This window comes from Podarcis filfolensis (assembly GCF_964270895.1).
Source record: "Podarcis filfolensis genome assembly, chromosome: 10".
In the NCBI taxonomy this organism is placed as follows: domain Eukaryota; kingdom Metazoa; phylum Chordata; class Lepidosauria; order Squamata; family Lacertidae; genus Podarcis; species Podarcis filfolensis.
The window spans coordinates 36099447-36125930 of NC_139612.1; the positions used below are offsets into that span (position 1 = coordinate 36099447).

The following is a 26484-nucleotide window of genomic DNA, read 5'->3' on the forward strand; positions in this document are numbered from 1 at the left end:
CCTTCAGTGTAATACTCCAAATACTTGCTTCCTGTCATTTAAAAATAACAGCTGCCTTTCAAGCTTGCTCCAAGAGCTCTGAAAGGTCACAGGGTGGTATTCTGCAATGTCTGGAATGAAATCTGCTGGTCTTCTAAATCTGCCATGCTCCTTCAAAACTTTCCTCCCCAACCCCCATCCCACCCTGGCTTCTTTTCTTTTCTTTATGGATTTTTCTTGAGTTTTACTAGTTAAAATATATTTCTTAGCTATTTATATAGCACGACCATTGCACACCTATATTTGATGTAACATCAGTGCAAACAAGAAAAACATCATTAGCAAAAACTGAAGTGAAAAAGACTATTAAAAAACACACACACAATCAAGCAGTCACAGTCCCATCCACAAATCTTGTACCGAGAGAGCAAAGTTTAATCTCTATCAAGAGCATTTCATTAAGCATAAAAACACACAATCAAATCTAATTAGAGCATAACCAATTATTCAGTTTTTATCTGGTCTTACTGGGCCTGGTTGCACACTGAACATCTGTAGCACAAAATGGAAAACTGGCACATGCAATTTCATTGTTTAAAGGCTGACAACTCCATGGAAAATAGAGATGAATAAAATCTCAAGTTGGGGAAGTGGCCAATATGTGACAAGCTAGCTCTCATTTATTCTGAAATCTTCCAGCGTTTTGCATCCGTTCTTGAGGAGAACACTCAGTTATGAGCAATCTCTGTGGCCTTTCCTCCACCCCCAAGTTTGCAGAACCAGAAAACAATATTTAATATGCTTGCTCTGCCAAGCTTTCCATATGTGTAGCTATTTGATATGCAAATACGATGCCCATTATCAAGGGTCTGTGGAAGTCTGTTGCTGCCTGTTAAAGAACCACAACAGTACAAAGGAACTCAGCGGTGAGCCAAAAAAAGCTGAATTGGGCAGAAAACAGCAATTCATGCCAATCACCTCTAATAACAAATCTGTGTCAAAATAACAGCACCTGCTACTATATCTTGCATTTAGGTGGACCTTTAATGATTGAAGAGTTGAATGTTTATATTGTTTGGGTTTTCTTTTTTTTCCTTTTGCTTGGGCTGAATCAAAAGAACCCGTGAACATATTTGGCAGAATCAAAAAGCATCTACTTTTGATATTTTCTAAAGAATTGCTTCAGCGATGTTTTAATCTGTTTAGGAAGCATTAGCCTCACTTGGCATCAACTTCGTTCTGCCCCCTCCCTGAGGTGTCATCTAGTCAAAGCTGATTGGCTATCCAGAGTTGTGTTCAGTGGGAGGGACTCTGAGTGATCAAGGTAAGGGGAGAGGAAGATTAGCTGCTGGTCTGGAATGGGGAGTGGAGACAGAAGAACTGTTGGAAGGGCAACAGCAGAGATCATTCCATGTGTAATGGAAGGGTTAATTCTGTTGGTATTACAGTCAGCTAGCTAAGAGCAGGGCAGATGGAGGTGTTGTTTAACAACCAGACCGAGTGGCATGAAGGACAGATTGTTAAGCAACTCTGGGATCTGAAATCTGGCACCAGAGATAACCACAAAGGAACTTGTCTCTGCTTATTTCATGTATGCACCACACCCAAATGTGCCAGTGTGGTGTAGTGGTTAGAGACCAGGGTTTGAATCCCTACTCAGCCATGAGGCTCATTGGGTGACCTTGGGCCTCAGCCTAACTTACTTCACAGGGTTGCTGTGAGGAAAAAGAGGGGATGGGAGAACCATATACACCACTTTGAGCTCCTTGGAGGAAAAGGCGGTAGATTAATGTAATAAATAAAATAGGGCTCATCTTCTTCCATGGACTTTGGACCCAATTGCTGCTTTTTATCCTCTTTAAGCATCCAGGACTTGGGACTGGTCCTGAGCCTTCCCCCCTTGCATTTTCATTTTGGTCTTGGTGAAAATAAAAAAAACCATTCTCTTCTCAAGTGCTGCACACATAGAAATAGTGGCTCAATTAAAATGCAAATGTATGAGAAACGTGTGGTGGCTGGAGATTAAATAATAGGACGACTGTTACCATAATTCCCTTAGCTATTATAAAGATCAATTGATGAAAGGGTTTTCCTTGCACTGGGAATAATGCAACATGCATCTTCAACCATGTTTATTATCAGGCCTCCTCAGGAATTATTAATATAGCTGCTTACTGCTACAGTTTTGGACAATAAATATTCATAAAAAATTAATTAAAGTCTATATTTTTTTCCTCAAGAATCTGTGTTTATGACAGGACACTTGGGAGTTGTTGCCTTGGATTCTGTTGCTCCTGTTCTACAAGTGTGACAGGGATACATTTAGCTATTTTACATGTTGCTTCTTTGGCAATTGCTGAGGAAGTTGTTGACAATTGCAGCATAGATTCATATGACTTTATCTGGTAGCACGTAACAGCAAGGACTGTTGTTATTCATTATGCAGCACAAGATTCCCAAACATTTAACTTTCTTAGAATGGAAAAATATTCCACAAGATCATTTTTTCTTCCCCCTGCTCTCATCTTGCAATTTGTATCTTGCAAATACAAGATGGTTCCATCTTTATTCTCTAATGCATGTAGCAGGGGACCTGCATGGTTAAGCTATGTAGGTTTTCAAAATGACCATTTCCTTGATGTGCTCAGTAGGAAGCAATAACTGCCTTCTTGCGTCTCTTAATTCAGCCTTAATTCAAAGCAGTCCATGGCTTTGCTTACCTTTTTGAATGTCATTAATGATTGCCCTTCGGTTAAAGCCAAGACCTTTGTGGTAGCAGCAGTCACAGTAAGAAGGCATGCCTATAGACACTAAGGGAGGCATCCCCAACCTTTTGCCCTCCAGACGTTTTGGCCTACAACTCCCATGATCCCTAGCTAACAGGACCAGTGGTCAGGGATGATGGGAATTGTAGTCCAAAACATCTGGAGGGCAAAAGGTTGGGGATGCCTGCACTAAGGAATAAGTCCCAGGGACCTACTTTCAAGTAAGAGGCATAGGGTGCATACACTTGATAAGAATTTGGAATATACCGGGGTGATTCTGCAGTGACTTATTTCCTTGTATCTGGTGATGCTGAATATGCTAATAAGAACATAGGATAAGCCCTACTGCATCAAACCAAAAGTCCATATCCTCATTTCTCAGAGTGGGCAGCCAAGCCTTATGAGGAATGGTTGAGGGAGATGGGTATGTTTAGCTTGGTTAAGAGGAGACAGAGAGGATATATGATAGCCATCTTCAAATATCCATGCTTTAGTTGAGATTCCTGTGTTGCAGGATGTCCCTCAGAGTACCTTCCAACTCTATGATTCTAAGTCCTTCTAGGAATCTCACAAACAGTGCATTAAGGCAATAGCCCTCCTCCACTGCCACCTCCAGTAGTTTTCTGTGGCATAAACCCCATATCTGAAACTACAGATTAGGTCCCCATATCTGAAACTACATCGCTCCCATAACCAACCTGAGGTTATCTTCAGAGGCTCTCCTCCAGGCTGCCACACCAGGGGCTGGTAAGGGACAAGGACAAAGCCTTCTTAGTCACTGGCACCCAGTTCGCTTAATTCTCACCCAATGAAGGACCTCCTGGTATAGGTATTGTTATCTTTTCTGCAATGAAGCTGCACAATGGATAAATACTGCCTGCATTTTTGGACTTTCCTTCATGGCATGGCTGTGGAGGCTATCATGTTGAGAACCTGTGCATAAACATTCACTGCAATGCCATTGATTGCTTTAGTTATCCTTTTCTGCACCTTTTCCTTTGTACCATATTATTGTCCTCAGTAGTTGCATATTGTCATCAAACCAACCTTAAGAGTGGTATGAGAGAGAGAGAGATGGCAGGGGAGAGAATATAACACCATAGAAGACACTTGGTGGTATTCATTCAGAAGTTGAAAATGTGAAAAACACTACAGTACAAACTAGATCTCTAGATATTACCAATACTGAAAGGAACAGTTGAAGTGAGAGTTTCCATCTGCAGGGAATCTTGAACTAGGGTATTTCAGCTGTAAAAAAAAAGAAAAGAAAAGAAAAGAAAATTGCCACAGGGACAATTGCTGCTTAAGCAAATATTTAGGACTGGAAGGCTAATGTTGTGGTTTAGAATACAATTCGATTAACTACTGGCCTATCAATGCGTAGAATGATATCCAGCTAAATCATATTCAGAAACGCACCACTAAAACCAATTAATTTATGTCCATTCATTTCAATGAGTCTACTCTGAGTATGATTGTAATTGGGTATTGCCCATGAGAAATTGACATGTAAAGAAACAGAATCTAATCTAAGCTTCATTCTCAGTTGCTGATAGAATCAAATAAATAGAACACAACAGAAAGTAACAGCTCAGTGGCAAACAAATTCATTATCTTGAAAGAGCAGCCATGTTACAGAAGGATTAAACCATTTAAGTAGCCAAATGAAAAACAAATACAATTATGATTAACTTGGATCATTCCCCAACACTGAGTTCCCCTGAGTGTTTCGTAAATGTTTTTTTGCAATCTGAATATCTTAGCTGCATTAATTTTGTCTTGTCTACCTTTATTATTTCAGTTGCTTGCTGTTCTCAGTTTGATTCTGTTTGCATTGTTTCATCTCTGTCAACAGATTGCTATTTCATTTGGCTAGTTTGCATGTATTGAACGTTTGTCCTTCAGATTAAGCCCCAGCACAACTTGTGCTCTGTAAAGCGTCTCTCAGATGCCTATGGCATGGAAGTGATACTTATCATATAAATGGGTCTCTTTAGTTCTTTAGGATTCCTTTGTTGAAGGGGGAAAGTCAAATCTGGATGAAAGCATGCAGGGTAACCTTTTTCTTAACTTGTTGCAAAGAGCATAGAACCACAGAACTGTTATGGGTCACATGCCCATTTATTTATTTCTACATTTGCACCTAAGAATGCTCTGATAAAAAGGCTCATTGTTGAGAGAAAGCCTCTTCCAACTCTTGCCTTTTCGCTATATTGTAAGACTGTTAATAATCAAATTGCAATCTGCTTCAGGTGTTCCTTATCTGTGTAGCATAATCACATAAGGGATGAGTGCACCAGTTCCACATCCCCTCATTTTTTGTGTAGTCATTGCCCACAATCATGTTTGTCCCCATGCCCCCCTCATGTGATTATATTGCATAAATAATAAACATTTGAGAAGGGGTTAGGAATGGAATTTCTTTCCTGCAAATTTTTCCACATCTTGTATGAAATGTGCATTTTTAAATGCTGTAGAACAGGGTTTCCAAAACTTGGGTCTCCAGATTTTTTTGGACTACTATCATCCCTAGCTGGCAGGACCAGTGATCAGGGATGATGTAAATTGTAGTTCAAAAAAAGTTGGAGACCCTAATTTGGGAAGCCCTGCTCTAGAACAAGGGAGACGGCCTTTTCAGTAGTTGGGCCTAGGCCAGGCATCCCCAAACTCAGTCCTCCAGGTGTTTTGGGACTACAATTCCCATCATGCCTGACCACTGGTCCTGTTAGCTAGGGATGATGGGAATTGTAGTCCTAAAACAGCTGGAGGGCCGAGTTTGGGGGTGCCTGGCCTAGGTTGTGGAACTCCCTCCCAAAGAAGGCTCATCTCCCCCACTTTTTTTACTGGTTTTCTGCTGAATAGCAAATACTTTTTCTTTTTCAGGTGACCTATGTACTCTGACACATAAGCCTATGACAGAGCATTGCCTCTTCTCCTTTTGTAACCCATTGCTTAAGGTTGGGAGAAGACAGAAGCTTCCACTTACTCATCCAGACTGTTTTAGCCACCAGCAACAAGTGGAATAGTAAATGTCTGTGTATGTACAGCAGATGCTCACTGTCAATAGTGTGCACAAGTTAGCAATTTCACACCTCAGAGAATCCCTGATGACTGACTACTACCGCCCACCATAGCTGCAACCTTCAGAGCAAGGGACTTACTAGTGGAACTGTTTATGACATACAGTATCGTTCATATAAATTACTGTGAACAGTATCATCAACAAAACCAATCACGTAAACTTAAGAACTTGGGAGGAGTTTTAACAATGGTTTTAGTACAGTGGTGTCCAAACTTTTTTCAAAGAGGGCCAGATTTGATGAAGTGAAGGGCCGTGAGGGCCGACCAAAGGGCCAACCTTTTCTTTAGGATTGAAGTTGTTGAAATAAACTGCCACAGGGGCTGGATTACACAGACCAGCGGGCCAGATTAGGCCCCCAAAACGGACTTTGGACATGCCTGTTTCAGTGGCATGGACTCAGATTAATCAGACTTCTTCTTTACCATAGCTCAAGGAGAGACCACATGATTTGCAAGCGCAAGGTGCATAAAAATAACCCAATCTGGAAGTTACCAGAGCATGGAGTACAGTGGCAAAGTCATTTATGGCCGGAGCTGGAGACAGGTACTCCTAGCCACTGAGGCCACCTGAGGCTTCAGTGACAGTGTTGAATCTAGGACCATCTTGAAGCTGTGGACCTGCTCTTTCCAGGGGAGTGCAGCACTATCCAAAACAGGCCATCTCCCCACCATGGGAACTCAGAACACATAACACCTCTGCCTTTTCAGGATTCAACTTTCTTTTATTGGCTACATCCAGCCCATTTCAACCTCCAAGCACCGCCCTAACACCTCAATTGTCTCTGCCAATTCAGACGGAACCAAGAGACAGAGCTGGGTGTTATTTGCATTTTGATGGCAGTTCTCCTGACAAAAACTCCCAGGGGCTTCATATAGATGTTCTTTATAATTTTTAGCAGCGCAGTTAAGTAACACTGACATTTAGGTATTCATCTGAACATAAGCAGGGGTATTCCAAACTAAATCCAATTAATTTCAGTGGGCCTTCCTGCCAGGTAAGTGTTCTCAGAACTGTAGCTTTTATTGCAAATGATCCCGGCTGCTGAATTGTTTGGTGAAATTGATGACAGCAATTAGACCTCCCAATTTGTGCACTCTCACCCCTGTATTCAGTAGATAAGTTTCCAGAAGGAGAAGACAATCAACATTTTCATTAGCTTTATTTAAAACCAAGCCTGATTCCTTTCTTTACTTCTTAACATTATGACAAAGAGTAATAAGAATTTTTGCAGTCTGCAAAGTGTCTGCTTCCTGTAGCTAATTTTATGCTAGATGTCAAAGCCATTTGCAATGCACTTGCTGCTCTAACGGCAAGCTAGTTAGGTTCTTTAACCTTTCTTTAAAAGTAATTTTGCATTTCCCCCTCTAATTACATTTTCAGGCACAACTGTAAATTAAAGTTTGATGGCAAATGTCTTTATACGGGAGTAAATCTTTTGAGTCTTTCAGGAAAGGACACATTTTAAAGCCAATATGGAAGATCAGGATTGCAAAACTATGCTCTGTGCAGTTGGTAACTTTATTGTCATGATATTCTCAGTTCAGCAGCATTATCAGATCCAGGAATACAAATTTTGGAAAGTTGTTATTTCAAGAAAAATATAGGATTATTTTGGGAGGGGGGGGAACCATAGAAATTCACTTATTTCTATTGTGATTTATTCAGCAATAGATTGTTCAAATCATCTATGGTTTTTTTCCTTCACCACAAGCTGTCTTTCTTTGATAAAATAATTGTAAACCAAATGTAAAGCTATACAAGTTCAGTCCAATCCTTTCTCCAGCTTCAGTTGCTGTGGTGGGAACAGAGATTTGAACCACAAAGAACAAACAAGTAACAGGACGATGGGTGGTAGCAGTCTTTCCCAACCTGTTGTCTTTCGCATGTTTTGGACTACAGTTCCCATCATCCTTGACTATTGGCCATACTGACTGGGACTGATGGGTGTTGTAGTCCAGAACCTCTGGAGAGCACTAGGTTAGGGAGACTCAGCCTGAGTGATCCAGCTTAGTTCTTTTTTTCCAAAATGTTTTGTAAAGGAGCTGCTCATGAAATATTCATATCCATACTTGTTCTAGTTAATATGAGTTAAATAGGCTCCTGCTATTAAGCCTGCAACTCTCTGAAATAACGAAGATACACGAGAGAAAGCCGGCCTGTCACGTATTTGCTACCCGGCATACATCAAAGCAGTGCCTATTTTCAAATGACTTCTTTCACATATTCCTCCCTCCTGCTGAGTTCAAGATACATATCTTTTCCACCTTCTCAATGGAATCTCATATCTTAATTACAACCTTGTGGGAAAGTAAATTTCAAGAGCCTACTCCTGATTTGTCAACTTCAGCTACATGACTACTTATATCTGGATTAGCTGAATGTGGCTGCCTTTCATCCACCTGTTTGAGAAAGTAATTTTAAGAATGGGCCCAAATCTGATACTGTGGGCTTTCAAACATAGCCCTTTTACTGCCCAAGGGACTAACAGGTTGCCAGGCTATGGGGTCAGTTGAGAATACAATTGATGACTGAAAGGGGGAGCTGTCCAGGGTCCTGAGAGTCTTGTACATAATCAAGTTCCAAGGAAGTTATTTAAGTCTATGAGTAATTGCTCCTGAAAATGATTTTTGGACTGCAGTAATTAAGTTTTACAGCTTGTCCTATTGTATAAATTTCAGAGTAAGTAATTTAATTTGAATTACAAATTTTGGTCTGCTGCTAAAGTAGAAAAGGGTACTCCAAATCTATAGCAGCCTCAGAATAATACTAGTTTAGCTGTTTTCACATTCTCACAGATTTAGGTAAATAAGTAATTCAGGGAGTGGTAGATGTAAAAGATTCTAGAGAGTTTAGTATAAGTGGTATAACAGGGGGGGGATTCTCATCTCTGGTTTAGCAGTTATAGGTGGAGTTACTAACATAAAAGACCAGCAGCCCTCAATAGTCTTGACATACTTAATGCAGCATCTTGTCTGCATTAAGTTAAGGATTAAATGTTCTTAATAACTGTGGGAATGTTCAGGGAGGCAGGAGAGGATATATTGTTAAATTATATCCTTCCCAACTTGTGTTAACAAGTTCTACAATTTAGCAGAGTAGCATTCCCCTTTTAAACTTACACAGTGGATAGGTTTGCCAGGCCTGCTTAAGCTTCTAAAATAAGTTTCCTGGTAATTCCTTTTATTCCCTCTTTAAAAAGAATAGACACAACAGAGTCTTGTATAAAAATATAAAATAGTTTACTCACTCATTCTGTTCACAGATGGATCCCAGAAGGCAGACTAAAATTACAAAATATATACACCAGGAATGTATCCCAGAGGGAGATAGTTCCTTTGTCCTCTCTTGGAAGCCAAGAGAGCATCTCAGGCTGATGCTTCTTCGATGAAAGCAAAATGGAGAAGAGAGAGATATGGTGGCCAGCCCTGTGCTTTTGTTACCTGTACAGGTAAAGTCATGCCCACCTCTGGTCACATGTAGAGGAAGTTTGTCACAGCCCAGGAGGAAACAGGAAGTTTATCTACTGGCTGGACAAACATCCCTCTTCATGTCTAAACATGTCCACTCTAGGAATGTTGTAATAATAATAATAATAATAATTTATTATTTATACCCCGCCCATCTGGCTGGGCCTCCCCAGCCACTCTGGGCGGCTTACATAGAAACCAAAAATACAGTAAAATATCACACGTTAAAAACTTCCCTGAACAGGGCTGCCTTAAGATGGCTTCTGAATGTCAGGTAGTTGTTTATCGCTTTGACATCTGCTGGAAGGGCGTTCCACAGGGCGGGCGCCACTACCGAGAAGGCCCTCTGCTTGGTTCCCTGTAGCTTTGCTTCCCGCAATGAGGGAACCACCAGAAGGCCCTTGGCGCTGGACCTCAGCGTCCGGGCAGAATGATGGGGGTTGAGACGCTCCTTCAGGTATACTGGACCGAGGCCGTTTAGGGCTTTAAAGGTCAGCACCAACACTTTGAATAGTGCTCGGAAACATACTGGGAGCCAATGTAGGTCTTTCAAGACCGGTGTTATATGGTCTCGGCGGCCGCCCCCAGTCACCAGTCTAGCTGCCGCATTCTGGATTAGTTGTAGTTGTATTTGACTGCTCTGTGTTTCACACCCCACAATAACTAATAACCATGGTAAGTAATAGCTAACAACCATTGGTAAGCATTAGAAAGAACTTTTTGGTGGTAAGAGCTGTTCAACATTGGAAGCAACTGCTTTGGATGGTGGTGGACTCTCCTTCACTAGAGGTTTTAAAACAGAGGTTGGATGGCCCTCTGTTAGGGATTCCTTAGCTATAATTCCTAGATTGCAGGGGGTTGGGCTAGACGACCCTTGGGGCAGCTTCCACCTTTACAATTCTATGATTCTGAGGATGTACTATCCTTAAGGATGTTCCTGGGTGGGAGTCAATATTCAGTGCCAGCTTTTGGAGGTCCCTTGCTCAAAATACTGTCAGTGGGTTCCATCTTTGAGTGGCCTGTCTCCTCTTCTGTCCCTGTTGCCCATTCATTTACTCTTTCTCTTTAGGCTCAGTCTGTGCAACCATACACAGGAAGGGTGCATGGGGAACAACGGGTGTTGCTCAATCTGCTCACTGCTTGCAGGTTCAAACGAAACAGGTAGACAGGCAATATTAGCAAAGAGAAGGGACAGCATAGACAGAAGTCTGGGGAGGTTGTCAGTGAGCCCCTCCTCTTCTAGTTTAAAAACTCCGAACTCTATTTCTTCCTCCTCCATAAGTTCCTTATTATTGTATAGTTTCTGCTTTGCATAATTCTGCTGCATATATTATATCCCAAGGGTGGAGAACCTCCATTCCTCGGGCCAAATTTGGTTCACTCGCCTCCCCATCTGCCCCCTCCCCATGCCATTTTGTTCAAACAACACCCACTTGCCCTTCATCTAATATCATATATGATGTTCCTACATCTGATAAAGTGGCTTTGGCTCTCAAAAGGTTAAGTCAAAATCTGTAAGGACCCATATGATTGTTTACTGTCATCTTTGCAGTTCCATACTGCGCTTAAACATTTTTTAAAGACTCCAGGACATGGCAAAAATCTAACGTAGTGATCTGCTGTGGGTGTGGAGGCCCTAATACTAATATGGAAGTTTTCTGTGTACAAGTTCTCCCCTATTCACATCTCATGATGGAGGCAATCTCCTCCCTACTTGAAATGTGTGTGGAATACTATGTGTGCCTCAACTTGGCATGCTTAGTGCAGTGTATATGAGGCTCTGTTTTAAAGCAGCTGAAATAGTCATTACTATAGCAGAATGCTGCAAAGCTGTATCTAGTGTCCTGGTGTGATTTGCTGCTGTGGGCATAATTTTAGCTTCTTTCTTGTCAGATGTCTCTCCAGAATGCAAGACCGAAATCCAAATTGTGTGCAAATGTATAATTTGACTATATGAGTGAGGACTTATTTGCCGTCTTATTGATTATCTAGCGTGGCTCTATTTTGAATGCTTTAATTCTGGCTCTTAAATAGTCCCCTGGTGTATTCATTTCTTCTGTCTGTTCTAGCTTGTGACTTGCTGGCAGATGAATTTAATTGGAGCCTTCTATTTTCTTAAGTGCTCCGAAGACAGGGATTTTGTCAAAATAAAGCTATGGAGGGTCCAAGAGAGCAGGAACAAAGAGTGGGGATAGAACATTAGTTTTCTTGCTAAATAATCTGGGTAATTTTAGCAATGCTATATCAGGGCTTCAAAAATTGATCAGGAAAGCCCTTTAAAACAGAATTTGACAGGGGCAGCCAATCAGGTTCCCCACCAAATGCTGTTGGACTATAACTCACACTAGTCTCAGTCAGCATGACCAATGGCTGGGAATGATGGGAGTTGTAGTCCAGTAACAGATACAGGTCTCTTGGTCTAGATGATGGAAATGAAGCACTTTCTGAACTGTGAACATTCACAGTTTCCTGTAAATACCATGATATGATGGAGTAAGTTTCAGAATTTTTGAAATTTATGAAGACTAGAGATACCATATTAATGATTAATAAGATTTATTTTAAGAACATTTCTCGGTTACTCCTTCTGTGTTTCTACCACTTGTGTGATTCACCTTAGCAAGTTATCCCCAGCCCTTTTTGTTGTGTGATGAGTTTAGACAATAAGACCAGATAAACCAAGGTGGCCCACTATTAGTCTTTGCTGTTATATGTCTGAGTTGATTATCCAACTTGGTTATGGACTCCAGCAATTTCACAATTCTTGACTTCATTCTTTATTTCTTTAAAGTGGGGAAAAAATAGTAACATGCTTCACCTTGCTATGTTGTGAAAATGAATCAGGCTCCATATGCCCTATACATTAAAGCAATATCATCCCACTTCAGGCAGCTATGGCTTCTTGCAAAGAATCCTGGGATTTGCAGTTTGTTAAGGGTGCTGGGAGTTGTTATGAGACCCCTATTCCCCTCACAAAACTACAATTCCCAGAGTTCCATGGGAAGAGGGATTGCCTATTAGATCACTCTGAGAATCGTAACTCTTGTGGGGGGGGGCACAGGGGTCTCCTAACAACTCTTAATACTTTTAACAAACTACAGTTCCCATATTCTTTGGGAGAAGCCGTGGTTGTTTAAAGTGGTGTGAATGTATAAATTTACAGTACAGATGGGGCCTTAGATCAATATAATAATTCACTTTCTATATTAAAATTTCTATATCGCTCATTTATAATGAAAACACAGTCATGCTTTTCATACATATTATGTCCCGATCATTACAATGAGCTCTTTTGTCTCATCCTCACTCCTCCCAATCACTGATAAGACTGATTTTTTTTTCATTGTTCCTTACAGTTCCTTGCCTTCTGAAGAAAGATCTCTCTCATTTCTTCCTTGTTTGGGGGGGGGGAGGGTAATGTTCCTTGATTCTCTCGCCCTTGGATTCTTTTATGCTACCTTGGGCACAATAATAATCATGCTAGCTACATTTATAAAACAGCCTAGCATTTTGTAGGCTTGCCAGCAATGTCATGGCTACCATGGTATTCTATGAACGCTAGAGCATACAAAGGTAAATGGGAATTGCAATGTGAATCACACTTAGCACTGCAAAATGAAGCTTGACAGGAAAACTACATCTGACCCCACTATATTATTACAGGGTCCTCCCTCTCCCCCTCCTGGTGAGCAAAAGTGACCCACCTGCTAGGAAGCTAGCATAGCAGTTCCACCTCACCCAGCAAGCCACTTCTGAATGCAATAATTTCACATGGCTGCAATAACCAGCAATATACTTGACCGACAGACAAATTTGAGTATGCCTCTATGCTACTTTCAGATCCACAACATTTACAAGGCAGTTTCTCCTTTTTTTAAAAAAGCATTATGTCTTCATATATCACTTTCCCCTCCTGAACATGGACATTCATTTTCAGTTGCTTTGTTGATAACCAGTAATTTCCTCAAGATGCTCCCTTTCTCTCATTTGTGGATTACTAATTGCTGGTGCATCTGGTCCCTTCAAAAGGAGCCCGTCTTGCCTTTGGGCTCCTCCTTTGTCTTTTCTGGGATATTTCATACGTTACTTTCAAAAAATTCCATTTAGGGAGATATTTGATGGACGGCATAAATGTTTTATCTGCCATAAGCCTTGCATGCAGTGGCTTCCAATGGGTCTAATTGCAGTGGGGAAATGGCACTAATGTATCTCACCTTTCAAATGAGACAATCTATGCCTGTTTCCTCCCCATCACCAGAGATTATTTCAGATTTGGAAACACAGAGCATATCAAGCTGTCCTTACCCACACTTTGTGGTGCTGTCAAGGCAGGACTGTGAGGCAGAAGCCCAAGATCCCACTCAGCAAAACTAGCAAGAGAGCTTAAAAATGTGGGCTAGCTTAAAACATTTTGAAGTGAATCTAGCGCACACGACTGCCTAAAGATTCTCCCTCGCACGCACATCCCAATTAAGTATAGAGTCTAAAATTATGTAACTGCTCCACTGTGCACACACTTACTTGTCACTGATAACTTTGCTACTTTGCACTCACCCTAAAAGCTTGGGGGCTGCCCTAAAATATACATTTCTCAGACTGTAAAGGGCTATTTCAGAAAGTAGCATGCAGATAGTCAACGGGAAAATGTAATTAGCCCAATTTAAAAACTGGAACTGCTAATCACATTAAAACCATCCGGGTAAAAAAAATTAAAAATTAAATCACAGATTATTTTGATTTAACAAGAAAGCAGTGATGAATGGAGGGCGCCGAAGAAAAGAAAATGCCTGTTCCAATTTTAGAATACTGACATCAATGTCTTCCAGAGTCATCCCACACAATCTGTCAGCTGGCAGAGTCATACATTGGAGGATCAGAGTTGCGTAAGGTCACAGTTCTGCCTCCAGCCATTCTGCGTGCACACATCCCTCTGAGACAAACACTGTAAGCAGCTCTTTGCGCAAGGGGTAAGGCAGCCAATCAATCATCTGAACCAATTCTATCCCTGTCAGCATGTAATGGGGGTTTCCCTCTTCCTCTAGAGAGGTAGAGCCATGTTAGCCTTCTGAAGCCAAATCAACAAAGTCTTGCAGCACCTTAAAAAACTTAACACTTATTACAGCATAAGCTTCAACGGGCTAAAGCAGTAGTGGCTGGTATGGTGGAACATCACAGCTCACCTGACCTCTAGTTGGATGCACCTCTGCATTATCCTTGACTGGGAAGTATATAAGCATGTTCATGAAGATGGGGAAAGCCGTGGTGACCAGCAGGAGTGCCAGCTTGGCCCTGCGACCATGGGTGCCTGGGGCCAAGGGTGCTATGAAGCGTGCCTGGCCCTGGTGCCAGAATTTGTGGGTGCCCGGCCCCTTCATGGGGAATTTTGTGAGTGCTCAGGCACCCAGTTTCCCAGGAAGCTGGCACCTATGGTGACCAGTGAAGTCAGATGGTAATAAAATGCAAAAACAGTGCTATGTGACAATACAGTGAAATGGCCTTTCACAACAGCAGTAGTATGGGATAACCCTATCATCCTAGCATTGTTATGTAGATAGACATCTGTAGCGTGGCAGGAAGCCACTGTCCCCCCTCATGCCTAGGATGGAAACAAATCTCCTGGTATGTTTTTATTTCGTGTTTTCACACTGGAGTCTCTCCCTCTTGTAATTCTTCCACAGTACTTTCTGGAGTTTGTTTTCTGTGAGGAATTTCAGTAGTCAGAGTGGAGAACACCTTTACAATAGCAATGGTTTAAAACAGGGATCAGCAAACCTTTTCAGCAGGGGGCCAGTCCACTGTCCCTCAAACCTTGTGGGGTGCCAGAGTATATTTTTTGGGGAAATGTACGAATTCCCATGCCCCACAAATAACCCAGAGATGCATTTTAAATAAAAGCACACATTCTACTCATGTAAAAACACCAGGCAGGCCCCACAAATAACCCAGAGATGCATTTTAAATTAAAGGACACATTCTATTCATGAAAAAACACACTGATTCCTGGACGGTCTGCGGGCCAGATTTAGAAGGCGATTGCGCCAGATCTGGCCCCCGGGCCTTAGTTTGCCTACCCATAGTTTAAAAGGCTTTGGATGAAATCTGTTCAGTGGTGCACTTAGGTAATTAGACTTAATAGCCTTATGTCCCCCCCCCCTCAGCATTTAAATGGCAATGTGCATTTTGCTACTTACTTCAAAGTGTAGTACGTCAACCCTGCTCCATCTAGCGGGTTCCAGCTCATCCTTGACAACATCTGCCCCAAAGTCCTGCCCGAAAGCACCACTGAATCTGGGATAACTGCTCATTAACACCTCCCCATTTAACACCATTGCTTTATTGCTGCTTCTGCTCCGGTTTTCTTATTTAGGGTGATTTACTGTGTTTTATTTGCTTGCTTTGCATTGTTGCTATGCCGGCCTTGTGGATCTTGATGGATGGAAAGATGGCGCAGAAATATTTTTAAACCCACCTGCCTCCAATACTGCCACTTTCACACTACCAGTTGAAATAAATGAGAGTTGTACATGAGCTTTCATTTTATTTTAAGTAACAGAAGGTTGATGGCAGATTGGGCCCTAGGCTTAGCACAGTCTCAGGCTCCAGTCTATACACACTCATCTGAGAGTAAGTCTCAGTGAACTCAGTAGTGCTTACTTCTGAGTAGAAACATAGAAGACTGTGCTGCAAGTGATTTAAATGTGCTTCTTTAATGGGGGAATAGAAAGGGTATGTTTTGAGTGGTGTACAAAAGAGGAGGCAGAGGAAAATGCTCCCTAATAATGTGCCACACACCTGAAAGCTTCTTTCAGAAAGAAGGCTGTTTAGCATAACTAAGGCACTTTGGAGTGAAGTGGCAGTCACACAGTTCATCTAAAAGGCTGCTATAAAACAGGAACCAAAGGTGTAATCCAAGGCTTCTACTGCCAATAAGAGAAGAAAAGTGCAAATATTTTCTGTCCATTTTTAAAAAGTCATTGTTATTATGCAAACTTTCAAGAATTGGCCCACTTGCCAATATTCAACCTCTGTACCAAGTAAATCCTTCAGTGAAAAACCATCACCATAGCAAAGAGAGGCTGAATGGTGTAGGTAGAAATCCCCATTCAGCTTTGAAGTTTATGAGGAGACTGTGGCAGTCATTTACCTGGTTTCCACATCATGGTAAACTGAACGATAGCTACAGATCATGGTTAAGGAGGTGAGAGCGTAACCATGACCCCACATTCAGATGGCATGTTAAAATATGGTTTAAACCTCTTTTTTGTTGGCCTGTCTTGGGAGTGACAATGGAAAAGTGTACCTTCAAGGGTGAAGTCAAACCACTGGAGAGTTACAGCAGCTGCTGTGGCTGTAGAGCCATGCAGTGGAAGAGCAAAGAGGGAGAGAGCTCCTCCTCAGAACCAGTGGATTTGAGCATTCAAGCTAAGCCATGGTTTGGCTTAGTATTATGTGCTAACACAGCCATAGACCCTCAGCTGAATTTTCCTCACAGGGTTACAGGAAAGATACAGTAGGGAGAGAAGAACCAAGCACACCATCCTGAGGTCCTATGGGAAAGTTGGAACATCAATGCAATAATAAATTAATTAATAAAATTGGACATTTGGCTTCTTCAAAACCAATAACAGGATTTTTATACCACTTATGTGCCATTTATATACAACTTAATCATCAAAACCTCTAAGCAGTTTACATAAAATGCATTATGTATAGATTAAAAATGCTGGGGGGAAATCAAATGTTAAAAACACAAATTTTCCAAAACATAAATGAGTTAAAACATGTAGTTACATATTAAAATAATAATAATAATATGTAGTTACATAATATGTAGTTACATATTAAAATACCTGTGAACTTCAAGGCTGTATCTAAAATAAGTTCTGAAACAATGCCTGTTCCATTTTTAATAAATATCTGTCAGAGTTCAAAAAGCAATCTATCCCTAAACAGTGACACCAAAAAATGCTAGCAATATGAAAGCTCACAGCCACCAACTCTTTTCCTCAGTGTCCAGGTACTAAAGGTAGCACTCTCAACAATTTGGGTTAGTGGAAAGAATATTAAGGTGTGGAGAAGTGCCAAACATCAATCCCACTTTCATTGAAACTTTCCAATCCTCCTGGCATTTTGAGTAACAAAATGTTACTGACGGGTTTAAGTGACCTGGCAGGGCAAGCAGAACCACATTGTGTAGGCCTCATTCAGTCTTCTTTGACAGACCCCAGAGAATTCCCCTCCTGAGCTGCATGAGCATTTGTTTTGTCAGTCACATTCACATATTGATAAAATAAAAACCATTGTATTTGTACCCATCTCTGGAATGAGTACTGTAACAGTTCAAAATAGAAACTTCAAAAATTCTTTAAAAGAATAAAGTCAGAATATAATTGTGTAAATGGTATCATTTATAAACAATAAGCCTGGCTCTGTCAATAATTTTTTTGTCCAAAGAATGATCACAAACTATTCCTCTTGGTAATATTATTAACCAGCATATGTTATTCATTCTTACTAGGTATCCCAAAACATTTACCATGTTTAGGGAAGTTTTTAATGACTGATGTTTTAATGTATTTTTAATCTTTTGTTGGAAGCTGCCCAGAGTAGCTGGGGAGACCCAGCCAGATAGGCGGGGTAGAAATAAATTAGTAGTAGTAGTAATAGTAGTAGTAGTGTTGTCAATATCAGTTATTGAGTCTGTTATCTCTAGATATCCTTCAATTGTGCATCTAGTTAGGCATCATTGATTGGCACCTGGGTTTCAACATCCTTTTTCTTTCATTCCATGCTTTAGGACTAAGAGTAGCAGAAAGTTCCATCTCAGAATCAGGTGGAGAGACTTTCATACTTAGGTTCTGAGGCCTGGGATCAGCCTGATGCAGTTCTGGCAGCACCTAATCAGGCCTGTTAGGACTCTCTATTTGACCTGCAAGGCTGTACCAGCCAAGCCACACCCACTTTCTCTATAGGTGATCGATGCAGCATTGGATACTCTATAAGTATCAATGCAGCATTGGAGAGCAGTGCATCAGCTCAATGGACGTGTTGCTGCCATGCAGATGCTGTAGTCATATTGACTGGCACTTGGTTAAAGCATTTACAGTCATACCTCTTGTTACATCAGTCTCTGGCTGTGTTTTTTTAGGATACAAATGCAGCAAACCCAGAAGCGAATGCACAGAAGTGATCTATCACGCTGCGTGTGTGTGCAGAGATGGCTCTCTAGTTGCGGACTTTTTGGGGTGTGAATGGCACCCCGGAATGGATCAAGTCCGTAACTAGAGGTACCACTGTAAATGAGACACTTCTGGCCTTCCCCGGTTGATGGTGAAGAACTTGAACTCACAGCTCCAGTTCTGTGAAAAGCTGTAATGCATAATCATATTGGTACGTAAGTCACGGGTTACAGGATTCAGCACATTCATGAGGCTGGATGCATTGCTAATCTCAAAGTAATGCATTGATCCAACAAGCAACACGCCCCCTGCACCTTTCATTTGAAGGGAGGAGAAGAGTTCTGAGATGGGCAAGCAAACAGACATTCCTTTGAATCAGCTGCCTCTGCAAAGCTCATTTGTCCTGGTGTCTCTCCAATGGAATGCAGCAATGGAAGCAGCAACAGAGCTGGTCCAGCATTAGAATTACTTCCACATTCACAGAGGACAAAGGCTCCTGAGTGATAGGAGGAGGCTTAGGCGGTGGTGGGTCAGGACTGCCTCCACCCAGAGCCCTCTGAATCAGCCCAATTTGGTTCAGGACACGGCTGAATCTGGTGCACAGCCCTACAGCACAGCTGAAAACTGTCAGCTCTCCAGTGTACTAGATGAGAAAGATTCTTCCAACGAATTGTACATATTGGTGACAGGTGCCAAAATAAACTTGTCTAGTGTTGTAGTTTTCAAAAAACTGCAAGTGACTCGAGCACAAAAATAGTCCTTCAAGTCAGCGAAAAGCCAAAAGAAAACAAACAACCCTTGCAGTTTCCTGCCAATGTCCCATTAATTCAAAATTGCTAGGTAGCTCAAGACTAACTTTTGAATGAAATTCTGCATGTGATGGGTAACTCTACATGCCAAGAAGCATCACAAAATAAATTAACGTGGTTAATTATGAAGTCTCCAGTAGGAGAATTAAAAAAGAAATGCTGACAAGCCGTTCAAGGCAGCAGTGCATCCAGATGCTCAGAAATGGCCTTACAGTGGTGCACAGTGCATCTAGAACAGGGTAAATGGTTACAACATTGTCTTAGGACAGGGGTAGGCAACCTAAGGCCCGTGGGCCAGATGCAGCCCAATCGCCTTCTCAATCCGGTCTGTGGACAGTCCAGGAATCAGCGTCTTTTTACATTAGTAGAATGTGTACTTTTATTTAAAATGCATCTCTGGGGTATTTGTGGGGCATAGGAATTCGTTCTTTTTTAAAAAAAATATATAGTCCAGCCCACCACATGGTCTGAGGGATGGTGGACTGGCCTACAGCTGAAAAAGGTTGCTGACCCCTGTCTTAAGTTGTGCCCAAGTCCAGCACTCTTAGCATATTTCAACAGTTCCACCCCTTAACTATCCTGAAACAAATCTTTCTGTGTTTCCAGTACATACAGAATGTGTGTTTCTCTCCCATAATCTTAACCCTGGTGTTTTTCACCTTAAAACACACCATGCTGAGACACCCTAAAACAGGGGTTGGCAGCACAGTGCCCATGGGCACCAGCGTGCCCACCAGTACCTCCTATGACATCCACAAAAGTCTCAGTAATTATCCCCTCAAAAATCCACAGTGCATGAGAGAGTGTTTACTCTTCTTGCTCAGTTTCTTGTCCAGCCTGGAGGATGCGGACCATTTGGATCCCTTCCAATCAGGATTCAGGCCTCATCATGGGACTGAAACTGCCTTGGTCGCGCTGGTTGATGATCTCCGGCGAGCTAGGGACAAAGGTGAGAGTTGTTTCCTAGTTCTGCTGGATCTCTCAGCGGCCTTTGATACAATCGACCATAACATCCTTCTGGACCGTCTAGAGGGGCTGGGAGCTGGGGGCACTGTTATGCAGTGATTTCGCTCCTTCCTCCTGGGCCGCGTTCAGAAAGTGGTGGTGGGGGATGAGAGTTCAGACCCCTGGACCCTCAATTGTGGGGTGCCTCAGGGTTCCGTCCTCTCCCCCATGCTTTTTAACATCTATATGAAGCCACTGGGAGAGATCATCAGGGGGTTTGGACTGGGTGTCCATCAATATGCAGATGATACCCAGCTCTACCTCTCTTTCAAATCAGAACCAGTGAAGGCGGTGAAGGTCCTGTGTGAGTGCCTGGAGGCAGTTGGAGGATGGATGGCGGCTAATGGATTGAGGTTGAATCCTGACAAGACAGAAGTACTGTTTTTGGGGGACAGGGGGCGGGCTGGTGTGGAGGACTCCCTGGTCCTGAATAGGGTAACTGTGCCCCTGAAGGACCAGGTGCGCAGCCTGGGAGTCATTTTGGACTCACAGCTGTCCATGGAGGCGCAGGTCAATTCTGTGTCCAGGGCAGCTGTCTACCAACTCCACCTGGTACGCAGGCTGAGACCCTACCTGCCCGCGGACTGTCTCGCCAGAGTGGTGCATGCTCTGGTTATCTCCCGCTTGGACTACTGCAATGCGCTCTACGTGGGGCTACCTTTGAAGGTGACTCGGAAACTACAACTAATCCGGAATGCGGCAGCTAGACTGGTGACTGGGGGCAGCCGCCGAGACCACATAACACCGGTCTTGAAAGACCTACATTGGCTCCCAGTACGTTTCCGAGCACAATTCAAAGTGCTGGTGTTGACCTTTAAAGCCCTAAACGGCCTCGGCCCAGTATACCTGAAGGAGCGTCTCCACCCCCATCGTTCTGCCCGGATGCTGAGGTCCAGCGCCGAGGGCCTTCTGGCGGTTCCCTCATTGCGAGAAGCAAAGCTACAGGGAACCAGGCAGAGGGCCTTCTCGGTAGTGGCGCCTGCCCTGTGGAACGCCCTCCCATCAGATGTCAAAGTGATAAATAACTACCTGACATTCAGAAGACATCTTAAGGCAGCCCTGTTCAGGGAAGTTTTTAATCTGTGATATTTTAGTGTATTTTTGGTTTCTATGGAAGCCGCCCAGAGTGGCTGGGGAAACCCAGCCAGATGGGCGGGGTACAAATAATAAATTATTATTATTATTATTATTATTATTATTTCTATTTGCATTGGCTCCTGCTCTCCTGACATACCCTCATGGCAGTCATTTTGCATTATGCCACACGCCCAGTGTCAGCCATTTTGTGACTGGTTTCCACAGCACTTTCTCAAAATTCCAAACATGCTTACTGGCCCAGAAAAGTTGATAAGCCCTGTTCTATATCACGTCCCCCGGCAATATGATCAATTCCCAATACACTGTGGTTACCAACTCACTGCGAGATGATTACAAAGTGCCTTGCCCTTCTGCTCCTCAGGGACTCACTGGACCAGTCCTCTAATAGTGGACCAGGACCACCAGTTGCCTTCCATCTTAAATGAGGATGGGACTGGTCAATGAGACCTGATGGGCTGGGAGAGGCAGGATGTGTTAATGTCTCTCAGCAGTCTCCACATAAGGTGGGAAAGTCCTAAGATATAAGCCTGTTTCTTTGATGTCAGGGCCACAAAAATGTTACACTCTTTTTCTAGGTTCCCTTTGGTTTCTAAGCATATAGTAGTTATGTTAACCTCATATTTTTTGAAAACCATTCCACCCAGAGCATACATGAAATATAATTCCTCTGAATGAGCCTGAAATGAATTTTTCATAGAGGAATCACCTTTAGTCTCATCCTTGTCACATCTCTCAGGCTCTAGTTCTATGCCCTGCATATGGATGGGGAGAAATGACTTTGACTGGCATTTTAATGCAAACCTACCTAATTCACACTGTCCAAACCAAAATGAAAACTACAGCTTTCTTAAGAAATTCTCACTTCTCTGAATTTTGTTATTTATCACCAACCAAAATAATGGATACAAAAATTTGTGCACAGCAAAATGCATATATTAGTGAAAACAATTCAGTTAGGAAAATTGCGTGCAATAATGTGTATAAGCATTCCATGCAAACATGCATATGTTAGGAGAAATGTGTGTGGGAAAGTGTGCACATTTTCTTGCAGGGTTTAGAAAAATCTGAACACTGAAATAGGACAGACTGAAGAAACTTAAATCAACAAATTCATCCACCCCTAGTCATGCAGTTGAGGTCAGACAGGGCCACTCCCTACTGAATGTCCAGTCTATTTTGTTGTTGTTTAGTCGTGTCCAACTCTTTGTGACCCCATGGACCAAAGCATGTCAAGCACTCCTGTCTTCCACTGCCTCCCGCAGTTTGGTCAAACTCATGCTGGTAGCTTCGAGAACACTATCCAACCATCTCGTCCTCTGCCGTCCCCTTCTCCTTGTGCCCTCCATCTTTCCCAGCATCAGGGTCTTTTCCAGAGAGTCTTCTCTTCTCATGAGGTGACCAAAGTATTGGAGTCCCAGCTTCATGATCTGTCCTTCCAGTGAGCACTCAGGGCTGATTTCCTTAAGAATGAAGATCTTTTTGTCCCAGCAGGCATTCACTATGCCACTACAACTCTTGTGTAGTGTCAGCTACACATGCTTCTTCATCTGAGTGAAATTCCAGAAAAATTGTGAATCTGGAATAGAGGCACAGATCACAAGCGTTAAGCCAGCAGAGCTGCTGTTGACACTTAACCCTGGACATTTGTTTGCTGACACGGTGACTCAGAAGATTGGGCCATTGAGATAAAAGGGATATGAAATTGCTTTATTTCTGTTGGAGCAAATTGATGTGCAACCCAGTACCATAGCATTACATTTGTTCACTTGCTGCCATCCCACTGTTGTTAAAGCTGCTGGCTTTCAGGTAGTTTGTGGATCACAGTTTAATCTCTCTTGTTTGAGTTAAAGCAACTCTGCCCATGATGAGTTCCTTTAATAATTCCAGCTTGCTTCAAAGCAAGGAGCTGTTTAACCTGGCTTTCATAATGCTTTTGACTCTAAAAATACGGCTGGTTTGTGAAAAACCGAACCTATTAACACAGGGCAGGTGGGGGAAATATGAATGCAAAGAAGTTTAAAGACAGTATAAACAATGAAGTGCCATCAGCATGAAATCAGGCAAAGCATGATAATATTTTATAACCCTCTAAAAACCATTGCCAAACATTTTGAAAGCATTACATAATATCAGTGTTTTGGGTGTGGGTTAATCATGTTGAGCTCAGAAAGAGGAGAGAGCATAAATATTAGATGGCACAGCACACTTTGAAGGATGTGATGCCTCTAAAACATTTTGAGATCCTGCAATGAAAAAGGTGAGTAAAGATCTCAAACTCTATTAATGAATTATTCAAGATGCAGAACTTGGTTTTGGGAAATGTGACATTTCTGTAAGCAGTCTTATCTTCATTCCAGTGCCACCCCAAACAATAATCATCCCCGGCTATCTCAATGTATAAAGTGCTTTACAATTCTAATCTCCTTTTATCGTCACAACTCTGTAGAGCAGATAAAGCTATGTGCCTGCAGTTGTGAGTTTCACTGCTGAGCTTCCAGGCCATTGAGTATCAATAGCAAGCAATGCAGTGGCTGAGTACCTCAACTGCAACAAGGACTCTCATTGCCCACTGTGGAGCATTTTGCATACAGAGATCCTCAAAAATATAAAGAAGGATATAAACAGCTGCCATATACCTGGTAACACTGGTTCTCTCTCCTGCCCTGTACTGAAGGGCAGCAGGTCTCTAGACTTTTGATCTGAAGTCTTTTATGTGCTTTGTTAACAAAGGTCCTCTAGAGATGGCAGCACTTGAACCCTGGACTTTTTGCATAAAGGTAGCAATGTAAACAAGGAGATGAAGATGTAGTTCAAAAGACAGAATTCACAATTTCCTGCATGCAAGCCCATTCCTTTAGTATCTACACCACATGATCAGTCCTCACAACTTTAAGCTTTATATATTAATTTTCAGAATAAATTATTATTATTATTATTATTATTATTATTATTATTATTATTATTAGAGTTTGGATTTGATATTCCGCTTTATCACTACCCGAAGGAGTCTCAAAGCAGCTAACATTCTCCTTTCCCTTCCTCCCCCACAACAAACACTCTGTGAGGTGAGTGGGGCTGAGAGACTTCAGAGAAGTGTGACTAGCCCAAGGTCACCCAGCAGCTGCATGTGGAGGAACGGGGACACGAACCCGGTTCCCCAGATTACAAGTCTACCGCTCTTAACCACTACACCACACTGGCTCCCTATTATTATTATTATTATTATTATTATTATTATTATTATTTCTATTATTATTGACAAACTAGAACATCTGCAGAGAAGGGCGGCCAAGATACTTGAGGATCTGGAAACCAAGCCATATGAGGAATGGTTGAGAGAGTTGGGCATATTTAGCCTGGTTAAGAGGAGACTGAGAGGAGATATGAAAGCCATCTTCAAATATGGTTGTCACGTGGAAAATGGAGGAAGCTTCTTTTCTCTGGCTCTGGAAGGTAGGATCTGAACCAATGGATTCAAGTTACAAGAAAGGTAGATTCTAACTAAATATCAGGAAGAATCTTTGGATGGTAAGAGCTGTTCAACAGTGAAATGGACTTCCTCGGAAGTTGGTGGACTCTCCTTTACAGCAGGTTTTTAAGCAGAGGTTGGATGGCCATCTGTCATGCATACTTTAGTCGAGATTCCTGCATTGCAGAGGGTTGGCCTGGATGACCCTCAGGATCCCTTCCAATTCTACAATTCTATTATTCTGCTTTTCAGGTCTGCTTTGATAGACATTGTCCATTCACTCTAAAATTATGCATATGATGTTGTATTTAATGGAACAGACCACTCAGTCACTAAATTGACTGAATCCTGTTGGGTTAAAAAGGGAGCACCTTTCCCCTTCTATACAGTTTGTCATCTCTTTTCCAGCAGATGAGAGCATATCTTCAACAAACAGGATTGGGGATGAGTAATTGAATTCCCTTTCATTTATTCTGCTCACTCTTTCAGAAATGATATTATGTGACACGGAAAGCTACATTCAACCCCATATTTTGTTAAAATAAAAGACAACTTCCCAGAAGAATGACACATTTCTGCAAGTGGATAGATTGAAATGCACAGCTGATAAGAAACTGGATTCCATTTTTCCTCTCCAAAAGCCTTATGCACTCCAACATCAAAGTGCCTTCTTAAGGACTCTTTTCTGGCAGTTCATTAGAGTTGATGCCAGGGCAGAAAATCACTGTCAGTTGTCCTTTAGACTTCTTACAGATCACCCAGTGTAATAATACAGAGACTTAGTAAGGCACCCAGGAATATTAAATAAAATAAAGATTAAGGAGATCACAAAGGGCATTCTGTGTTGATATTTTGTCCTCAAATGTCCATTCCTTTGAAAATATTGTGCAATATTGATATGGTATTAGAAAATGAGAAAGAGCAAAACATCCCATATTCACCTTGTGCTGGGTTGTGGCTAAGCTGGCATCTCCAAAATTACTACCCACAACTCACAAATCCTCAGCCATACTTAAGAAAGTAGCTACATCTGTCTGTCACTGCCCACTACCATATTCAATGGACTTGGATTAAAACTTATTTCAAGGGGACAAAGTGGTGAAATCCACACATATATACGATTAGCAAACTCGTTTTCCAAACATCAGTCTTCATGCTTCAGGGAACCCCAAGATTTGCAGAAGTACAAAAAAACAAACAAAAAACAACCCACCCTGCAAGGGTAAAATCCAAATTCTACAGTGTGGAACCCAAAAGTAGTATGATGAATACTGAGCTTCCTGAGTGAAAACAGAATGCTCAGTGTTTGGATGAGGGGAAGGAAAACTGGGGATTAGAGTAGCCTGGATGGAATCCTGAACAAAGGTCCTACTTGTAACTTGTAAGATGCTCTGGTTTAAATGCACACAAAAAGGCAGGGTATCCAGGCATCCTTACTTCATTTCCCCCAGCCAGTGAGAGCTGTCTTAGGATGCAGTCCAACAGACATGTATAGACTTGACCTTCACAAAAAGTGTATGCGGCTGGACAAGAAGGCAGTGGTGATCATTGCCCAAATACTGGCACCACCAGTTTTGTAAAATGTGTTATGGAAATGATGAAGCTTAAAAAAACACTAGTAGAGAGCTTGG

General features: G+C 42.0%; 1 long non-coding RNA gene across 1 annotated transcript in view; it reads right to left on the reverse strand.

Annotated features, from left to right (window-relative positions):
- Positions 1–3913: 3913 nt before the first annotated feature.
- LOC310743268 overlaps positions 3914–26484 on the reverse strand; it is a 29217-nt gene continuing 6646 nt past the window's right edge. The window contains exon 3 of the long non-coding RNA XR_014538919.1: positions 3914–3992. This is a non-coding gene — a long non-coding RNA (uncharacterized lncRNA). The remainder of the gene's footprint in view (positions 3993–26484) is intronic.